Source organism: Ischnura elegans, chromosome 2 (assembly GCF_921293095.1).
Source record: "Ischnura elegans chromosome 2, ioIscEleg1.1, whole genome shotgun sequence".
Lineage (NCBI taxonomy): Eukaryota > Metazoa > Arthropoda > Insecta > Odonata > Coenagrionidae > Ischnura > Ischnura elegans.
In genome coordinates this window covers 16,911,628-16,921,462 of record NC_060247.1, presented here as the reverse complement: position 1 = coordinate 16,921,462, position 9,835 = coordinate 16,911,628, and the positions used below count along the sequence as shown (strand labels likewise).

Here is a 9,835-nt window from a genome sequence, read left to right as displayed (position 1 = left end):
CAAGAAATAAAACATTCCATGCGCTGGTTTTGATTACCAGTAGCGGTGATAGCTAATAATTATGGCAAGTAACATGAGCAAAATAGATACCAACCTTGTTAAATACAGGCAATGCATTGCTACACTTTTTCAATTGAGTTCCATAAATTTTAAGGACATTTTCTTAGCTGATAGGATGATTGATAACGGAAGATAATAGCATCACATGGATTTGCTTTATAAAACTCAACCTCTCGTCAAACTCCACGTTACCGTTATCTCCACGTTAGTTAACGTGAAGTTTAACTAGACATTATAAAACCGGCACTTAATTAGACATGAACACACAAGCATGTGCTAGCACGCGGTACCAATATACGGCACCTATTGTTGTCAAGGAGCAGTTTATATAAATAAAAGTGAAAAAAGCTAGTTATTAGCTGTTGCTATTAGTAAACAAGCTAATTGGTAATTTAAGACTAGTTCAATAGACATAAGAATATTTTTTGATGCATTACCAATAGACCGAAGTTATCCGGCAGCATGGTCTCAATATCTTACCACGCCTGTATGAATTATAAGGACTCGTAAACAAGTAAGTAAAGGTTGAGTCAATAAGTAATCCATTATTCCTATTTACTAGAAATTACATTAGGGAAATCTTATGCCTAATTACTAAATGTGAAATTTGTTTACATCGCGTTAATGATTAACATAATGACTTGAGCCAAGTGATATATCCCAATAATATTGCACCATTTGAAGTTAACAAGATGGAAATCATTATTTTAATTGATTTTTAATCGGCCTTTTTTCTTCATTTTTCAAATAAAGAAGACTTGTTGAAACCTACACCCTTAATGCCGATGTGTCAGAAAACGACCACCAAAAAGTAAGAGTTTTACATCGCTCAGAATCTCCAAGGTACTGGCGTTTGGTAAGTCTCAAAGTGTTCTTTCTAATTTTTGTTCGTCCTCACGTGCCAATCCATTTGCTCTCAGATTTTGCCCAGAGTCCATATACAGCACAATAGTAGAGGCAATGTAGGTAATTATATTATGCCAATTTTATTCTATGTAGGTCCGTTTTAAATTGGGTCAAGACTGCCGCGGGTGGATACCATTTTAATTCACATTTACAACAGTCATACATTTAGACTAGTATATAATTCTTCTAATAAAAGGGTGAAATTTAAGTTAATTAAATTTTTTGGATAATTAGATAATTTCATTGACGAACATTTTTCAACTTAAATAATTCGTTTGTCTTTATGTTTCCGTCGTTTAGTATATTTACGACTTACTAACTTCAGTGATTTTATCAAGGTAAACGCATTTCATAAGGAAAAGTAGACAGTTAAACTGCCTGGAGCAGCGTGAAATTATTTTAACTATTTTTTTTTCAAATTTTATACACATCTACACCGCATTTTAAATGAAACTCCGGTCCGGAAATGAATTGTGTTCGGTCCATATATGTCTGTCAGACCAATAAAGCGAAAAGACAAAAAAATCGGAGAATGGCGTTTGATACCGAGTAACGATTATATGTGAAAATTTAAGTCTTAGCAATATTATTGCCAATATTTCTAGCCACAATTTCTTATAGGCCTACGCCAATCTATATAGCTTCCCCTTTCGTAATCAAGATTTTTCATCCTAAATTAATGCTCCAAATTTACGACATTAATATTTTCGGCATATAAATATGTCTCTCTTTGCCGATATAAAATATAAAAAACTACTAGGCTTTAGAATTGGGGATATGGATAACTAATAACCAGTCTTCAAATGCATCATTTGAGGCTAATTAAAGCATATTTAAACGCGATTTTACTAAAATATATTCCATTGGACAAAAACTTCCAGGTTATTCAGCTTTTACACGAACTATCAAGCTAAAACAAAAAAATATTATAACTGTCTGAATTATGCTTTTAAATCAAGAACCAAATTTTTCTTCAACATCACGTACGTTGAAACTACAGTGGTTGGCTTCGATAATATTCAAGTCAGGCGTTCTAAGCGATGGAGTTTTCGAAAAAAGATAGGTAACACTGAGGTATCAAATGGCAGAGATAAACACGTGTTTTCAAAGCGAACGGAAATCATGTAAATTGACTGTTAAACCTGAATATGCATACTGCTAAGTTTTAGAAATTAATATGGTACGCAATATGATCCTTTTCCTACACAAAATTTTCACTTATTTATTTCCCTAATATGCATTTACGAATCAACATACACCCATGACGATAGAAGCTGCAAACCCAGAGAAGCAAGAGAAATTTATAATAACTCCATGAACACGATGTTAATTAACATCGTAAACAAACACTATCTAATTCCATCCACACTTTCCTTTTGAGACGTCAAAACTCAGTGGTTTTTTAAAAGAGGAAAACGAATGAGATAAATTAAGAAATATACAAGTTTAATAGCATCACATTAATATGCAATATAATATGCAAATACAATAGAAATTTTTACTTCCACCATACCTCTTTTGTATGCATTGAGTACCTTTTCATACATTTATTTTACTCCCAAAAATATTTTTTGCCACATTTTATGAAGTTCCTTCCAATACTATCATGTCAGCTTCGGTGACATTTATGCATTTCAATTATTTCCAATAGAATATCGAAGTATTTGATTTTGTACTCCCATGCATTACTTTTGTGATACGATACCTATGATTCTTTACCGATAAATTTCAATGTACCTCCAATTACTATAACGAGGAGCCAAGTTGAAGTCTTATTTCAGCAAACAGTAAAAATACAACTGCTCTAATACAAGAAAAAAACGGAGCCTCCTCAAACTTCAAGTGTTAACTGAGAAGAACTCGATACTTTTTTACCTCAACACTTCCTAAGGAATTAACTTGTATACATAAACCAGTTCTTAATATACTTACACGCTAGGTTGAAGGAAACGTAGTTCGAGACGACAAAAATTGCAGAGCTGAGTTTATTACGGATTTAGCGAGCGAACACCTTTCGCCTCGGGGCGAAGAGGATGGAGCGATGATGGCAAAGGCCCCTCCCGGAAGAGTTCGCCTTCCGCCACGTCCATCGGCGAGAACAAAGCGCGTTGACCGAGCAGAGCAAACAACAAGATGGGCGCCACAAAAGGTCTCCCCCTTTATGAGGCCCTAATAAGCGATGAAATGACTTTTAATCAGAGCCTCCCGAGGCATGAGAGCGAGGGAAGAAAAGACGAGGGACACGAAGCGCATGTCCGCGCAGTCGAGCGGCTATTTTCGATTTGACGACGAACGGAAGTCGTGCGCTTTGCTTGTGGTGGTGCGGTCATCCCCTCACCCCGAGTGATTGGCCGGAAAGAGGTGCCGAGGGGAGCGGTGGGCGAAGTGGCGCGGGTTAGGCGCCGACCGTGAGCCGTGGAACACGGTTAAAGGGGAGAGGCTGGAATAGGATAAGGGTTTGAGAGTCGAGGGAAAAAGACTCAGTTCGGGGAGTTGGCCCCAGGAAACACGAGCGGCGAGAACCAATCCGTCCCCCCTCACTGCTAAGGCCGAACGTCAAGGATACTAATTGCACCCTTTGACAAAATTACAGCTCACTTCCAAAAAAGATAATTTAAAAACACTCATTCCACCACCCTTCGCTCCAGAGCATCACATCATTTTTAGAGCCTTTTCATTATGCCGTATAGGTCAATTGCTCATGAAATGTGAAACATAAAATGGAAAATGAGCAGATGAAAACTGGATTATATGCATAATACATCTGTAAGTGAGACTGTTTGGACCCGCGAAAAAATTCTAAGAAATTAATGTTTAAATTAGAATTTGAATACCATAAATTATAATAGGAATGCAACTATGAAATAATAATTTTAAGGGCCATAAGTCTATAGTCTTTCAAAAAGAATAACGATCAATATGGGATATAAGGAGTTGCAAACACACATAGTAGGACACTACCATACAAATGAAGTCTCGATGCCGAGCGTCGACGAAAGCATACCCGATTCAAATGACGCTTAAGGGAAAAATAAATGCCAAGTGCATTGAAAATTAAAAAATATTAGTACAACATTTAAAGGCCTCTATTAGGGAAAAATTCTTTGATTAGCCTATATCAGTGAACAACTAGCCAAGAGGTAAACCTCTCAAGCCGCAAACATTCCCAATAACAGCTCTGTCATATCCAAAACCGTATGCAATGTATTGAAGCTCATATATGTTATTCGGTTAAGTCTCCCAATGCCTGATCGACATACATATTTCGTCTCTTCGATCTATGCATAAACTTCGTTTCCACTCTCTCCCATGACAGTTCATCCAGAGCCCTTCTCTTTATCACTCCCACCAACCCTCGCCTCTTGGTACACATCGATTCAGCTCCTTACATACCTCACCCAGGAATATCCTCTACTCACCCTCCAAGTTGACATCTTCAACACAGCCATGTTTCTATTTGAGCTCATTTTAATTCCTCCCTTCTTAAAACCACTGAAAACGATTCACGGTATAAAAATGTTTACAGTAACATCGGTTTAAGTTACACAACACCGGACACAAATCAGGACCATGGCTAAAGAAATTCTTTGATGAGCTTTTACAGACCTGTATTACATAAAGAAAATTATGTAAAACAAGGCTTTGAGCATAAACAAATCTCACTGCAAACATCGTACTCCACCCGAGAAGGAAACATCTCGAGCATTCGCAAGTAAAACATTTACTCTCAAAGCCTCACTGAAACTATAAATGATACCAATTGGCTTTTGAAACCTTTTTTGACTAAAATTTAAAACTTCACGGCGTTACCCAAAAAAAAAATATATAGCGTCGTCGAGGCCGAAATTTCGCTCTTTTGAGCAATCTTTGGATTTAAGCTATTTGCATCGCTGGTAATAATTGTAAACAAATATAAACTAGAATACAGTTTCTTTTTACATTATAAAAAGAGAAATTAGTGTTTCTTTACTAACGATGCCATGATCATTACCATATACCCCTATTCACTCATTAATTTTGCACAATTTAAATCTTTCCTAGAATATACGAGAGTATTTTTCTACCTTAACCATTTAGGTACCTAAATTCACAGCATTAACCTCGAAATCCCATTATTTATTTGCGTTCCTAGTGTGTGCAAACGGATCAAATAAATATCAAATTGAACCGAGAAAACGTGTAACTTCCTTTCTAATCGCGCTCAATATTCACCCATCTGGAGTTGATCTAACATCTTTATTTATTTAATATGATGAGTAAAAAAAGCACAATCCATTGCACATCAAAAATTAAGTTTCCATTTACCTTGAAATTCTTTGGTCCAACGTTTTACCGCTGGTTTCCCTTTGCATTATACGTTCGGAGGTGCCCTCCGTACCGTAGGTTCACTGAGCATTCTTCAAGGCACTTACTTCACTGTTTCCCGCTCATCTTCCCAAGACCAAAAAGTGAACTGTATCTTATTATTCACGCTGCACTTATCTTTACTACTTCATTTTTTAGCTTTTGCTTAGTGCAAAACATACTTTTTCTGATGAAATAGATATTCGAACAAATGTGACAATTTCGACCAAACCAAAATTATTTGGTCTCAACATTAACCATAGCTAACTGTATCTAATTTAGAGGAAGCACACTAGCATAATCCAAAAAAAGCACTGACCACTTTCTCTCAAATTCTCGAGAATTGGGTTTGCACATTTCGTCATTATGGTCACTAAGTTTCTCTGAGTCACTTTCCATCAATCACTACATATGTACTTCGTTGGTATAACTCCTTCACTTAGCCCAATTTTCTCGTATATTTTCTAAAAAAAAAATAGTTCCCTCTTGTGGCTTTGTTGTCCACGAATCTTTTACCACATGAACGAAGCCAAAGCACCACAAGGGTACATCGCAAAAAAGTACCTTTCTCGTATCGTGTTCTTGTGGTTGCCAGCATTCAAGAGACTCAAGAGGATCGTCATGCTCTCCGAGCTAGGAAGACTCCCTGCTTAAGCAAACAGCCCACGGAGACCTTTCTTGACCCACCGAATGTTTACGCACTCTATCGAATTTCCCCTGGACATTTCCGACGATGCGGACTCCTCTATGAGAGTCAATATGGTGCTCCAAATACTCCTCTGCGTCGACATCTCCCTCAACTCTAGTATCACCCAAAAACACAAGATTCCCATATTAAGTTTCAGTAAACTCAAACACGAAGTTGATTCTCATACTAACGTTTGATTCATGATTGAATGAAGCCATGAATTCATTAGTGGCTAAAAATATGAGAATGATTCAAACCTCCAGGATTAGTAAAAATATATTTATAATCCACAGCGTTAATATTAGAGTATCTTTTCTCAAAAAAAGCTGATAATAAATGAAGATAGTAACGTAGAAAATCACTTTTGCCTCCCATGCTAATTAGGCAGAGCATTTTTGCGATGACTCTTTACATCGGTACTGAATTTCAATACTAAAAAGAGAGATAATTAGAATAAGTATCAGCGTTGTGCTTGGGGCAAAATTAATCATAATTTGGTCCACTCTTTATTTTAACATTCACTGACTAAGAGTCGTAAAGCAATTTTCGCTTGTAGGATTTTTATATAAACGAGAATTTGTAAAGTAAAAACAATGATAATATTCATTAATACAGAAAATGAAACGTAAGATCAAATACTTGATGGGAAAATGAGAAACTATACCTCCAACCTGAAATTTTACTTGTGGTACTCCGACATCGAAAATCAGTTACCTCAACGACAGTTATAACCATTCCTTACACCATCAGAAACTTTAGTGCGATTCCGAAAATAAAATTTACGGGATTCATAATTTAGTTACTCAATTTTCCTAACCCTACATTCTACATAGCGGCCAAAGCCGTTATCGTCTAGCAAAAAAGTCACCTAACCTTCTGCCTTCTCTCATTAGCTAACTGGGATTCTCTCCTTGTTTAAAAACTTACCTATATCTTCTAAACACATTCCCACATCCGTCTCTATCGAATTCAAAAGTTTTCCATCAATCACGTCATTGGACTGCTCAACGAAAATCTTCTGATAAATCTAAATTCACCCCACGTCAACCCTTCTCGTGTGGCTGAGTTCCAGAACAGCAAATGTCAAACAAATGTCTCAACAAAATGTCTCCAGAGGCATTAAGTTTACGACTCTTCAGTAACCTTTTTTTAATATCAACTCATTTCATCAATATCAACTGGAGTGAAAAATTATTGGAGTATTACCTTCGCAGGGCACTTAAAAGCATATTAGTATTATTTGTACTTTACTGTGTTTCTCGGCGACCTTTGGACGACTCAAGTGTCCTCTGTCTCCTCGCATTATGAGTAACTCGCAAGAAAACTTTCTCTCTCGGTCTTCTTAAAACAAAAATATTCATGGTTTTTTTCGAAGGTGAAATGTTTTTGCTGTCAGTTCAAGAGGGTATTCTGCCACCAAAATTATGCTTAGGTCTCTTGGGGAGGAGATAATGGTCAAGTTGCACCATAACCGCAACCAAATTGAGTCAAATAGACTCTCCGTAGACATTGAACGCATGAGCAATGCCTGAAGGTCAACCTCGAAACATAACGGAGGCGAAACATAACGGAGGCGGCTGAGCCAGTCTTGCCAACCCAAGTTCAGGCTGTACGCAAACACGTCTAAATATTTTGTTCCCAAAAGAATTAGCACACTTCAGATCAAAAACCTCATGGTTTAAGAAAGTAAAATTAGACGAGATCGTCTGCCTCCCGCGACTTCAGCGGAAATAGCCTCCTAGCCATGTAAACAAGCGCTAAAGCAAGCGCTTCATGTTTAGGGGCTTTCCCACTCACACGCTATCCGAGATATTCATGACCACGTCGATCAGTAGATTCGACTTTCCATTGTTTTCTCAGATATGGAAGCTACAAGACCCAACCATGAGGAGAAATTTCGAATTACTTCCAGGAGATGCTTTATTCTTAGTCATATTTTTAATTTCTAATTCAACCTGTCAAATCGTCATGTTATGATACCCACCGTCAGTATATTTTATTTCAAGTATGCTACCCTATATCTTCCCTTACCCTACACTCTTTAACAATAGATATTAAATATGATTTATGGTATTTAAACAAAAAAAGAAAACTGTGACGAAAAATTTTGCATAACAAATACATGATTTAATAATAAAGAGTAAAAAATTTTACCGGTTATCGATAATTGGTAAAAAGTTTCGAACCAAGATTATGTATGGATAATAATAGAGAAGTAATCTTAGAAAAGAAGCTGAAAGTGAGAATATGGAGAAGAGTTTTGAGGATACGACGGATAAATTTGGAGATCATATTTTGGGATTCCCATGAAAATATTACACACTTATTTCCTTCGTAAAATTCCCTTATAAATTGTAGAACTACTTTAGAATTTTAGATAAATTTAGAATCCAGAAGAAATTGCATTACTCTACAAGTTCCACCGCAAGTAGGGTAGGCTTCAGTTTTAAATCATCATTCAAATCATATTTCTACTTTCGCCTAATATTCACACAGAGATTCAAACCGTAAATTGGTGATGATAGGTGAGGGTAAATCTCAGCTCGGACTTAGTCACGGATGTGTGAATTCATTCTTTCAGAATAGGGCTCAAATCCTTTCCCATTTGACCCAATTCCTTTCGAAGCTCGAACCTGGAGATTTTTCAGTGAGGTTTCCTAAGGATTCGCCGCGATTTGTACCGGACACGCTTGGGACAGCGTAACACTCTAACACACGGTTTAAAAACTTTCCTGCATATTCTAAACTTATTCCCACATCTGCCTCTTTCGAATTCATAAGTTTTCCATCAATCACTTCATTAGGCTGTTCAAAGAAACGAAAATGATCTAATTCAACAAAATTTATCTGATAAATCTATATTCACCCCAAATCAACCCAACTCGTGTGGCAGCCCTCTTCACCATTAGACTCAATACAATTAATAAACAATAACAATATAGACTGGTACCCATAAGGGATACCCAGTTTTACAAAAGGGATTTAAAGACCTTAAAATGGGTGAAAACGCTTAGACAAGCACTCGAAACGATTCATTACTGGATTCACGGAGATGAAACTTCTTGATAAGTATGAATCAAAGGGAAATTATCTCTAAGAACTCAGATGACTGGGATCTGTAGCGGCACAAAGTGACAGCAACATCCATAATGAGCGGGAACTAAATTCCAATCAAAATGAAGAAAAGTCACTTTCGGCTACATCATCTGAAAGGGCCACTGGATTTGTCATTCCAATTCTTCACCACATAGGAATGGAAGAAGTATTTTTTTATGTCAACAGACGTGTATTTAAAATTTTGCATTAATAAGGAGGTGAATACACAAAATTAAAATCTAAAGGGTGAAAATAACCTTTCCAAAGTAAAAAAATAATTGAACATTTCCCACTATTTTACAACTGTCCGGTCCTAAATCATGTTCATGAAACCAGGAGATTCGGAGCATATATTATAGATCCATCGTGTTGGATTAATATTTATTACCTCATTAGATTACACTGAAATAAAAAGGCCATCAAGAATATCCCCGTACATCATCGGATACCAAGTTTTTTTGCTATCGATCGAGTACACATGCATTCTCCACACTAATGAATTTTGTGTCCATAATCTCAAGTATACCATTTGTATGCTGACTGATATTATTTTGATAACCCATTTTAATGTAGCCGTCTCTCCACTTTTTCTTAGAAAAAGGGTTGGAAAAACCAACGCTGAAAATGCCAAAATTAATGTTTCGTGAGCCACAAGACCAGTCTGCTATTTAAAAATAAAAATAGTCTCCAAAATACACAAAGTACTGGAAAACAGAAAGCTATACAATGGCATTTATAGAG

The 9,835-nt window shown here is 36.6% G+C and overlaps 1 protein-coding gene across 3 annotated transcripts in view; it reads left to right on the top strand.

Moving 5' to 3' along the window:
• Positions 1-436: 436 nt before the first annotated feature.
• The window catches only part of LOC124153447, a 76,813-nt gene continuing 67,414 nt past the window's right edge, over positions 437-9,835 (top strand). For all 3 annotated transcript variants that reach the window (XM_046526603.1, XM_046526602.1, XM_046526601.1), the window contains exons 1-2: positions 437-574; positions 814-916. The gene's annotated coding sequence lies outside the window, so the exon portion shown is untranslated. The remainder of the gene's footprint in view (positions 575-813; positions 917-9,835) is intronic.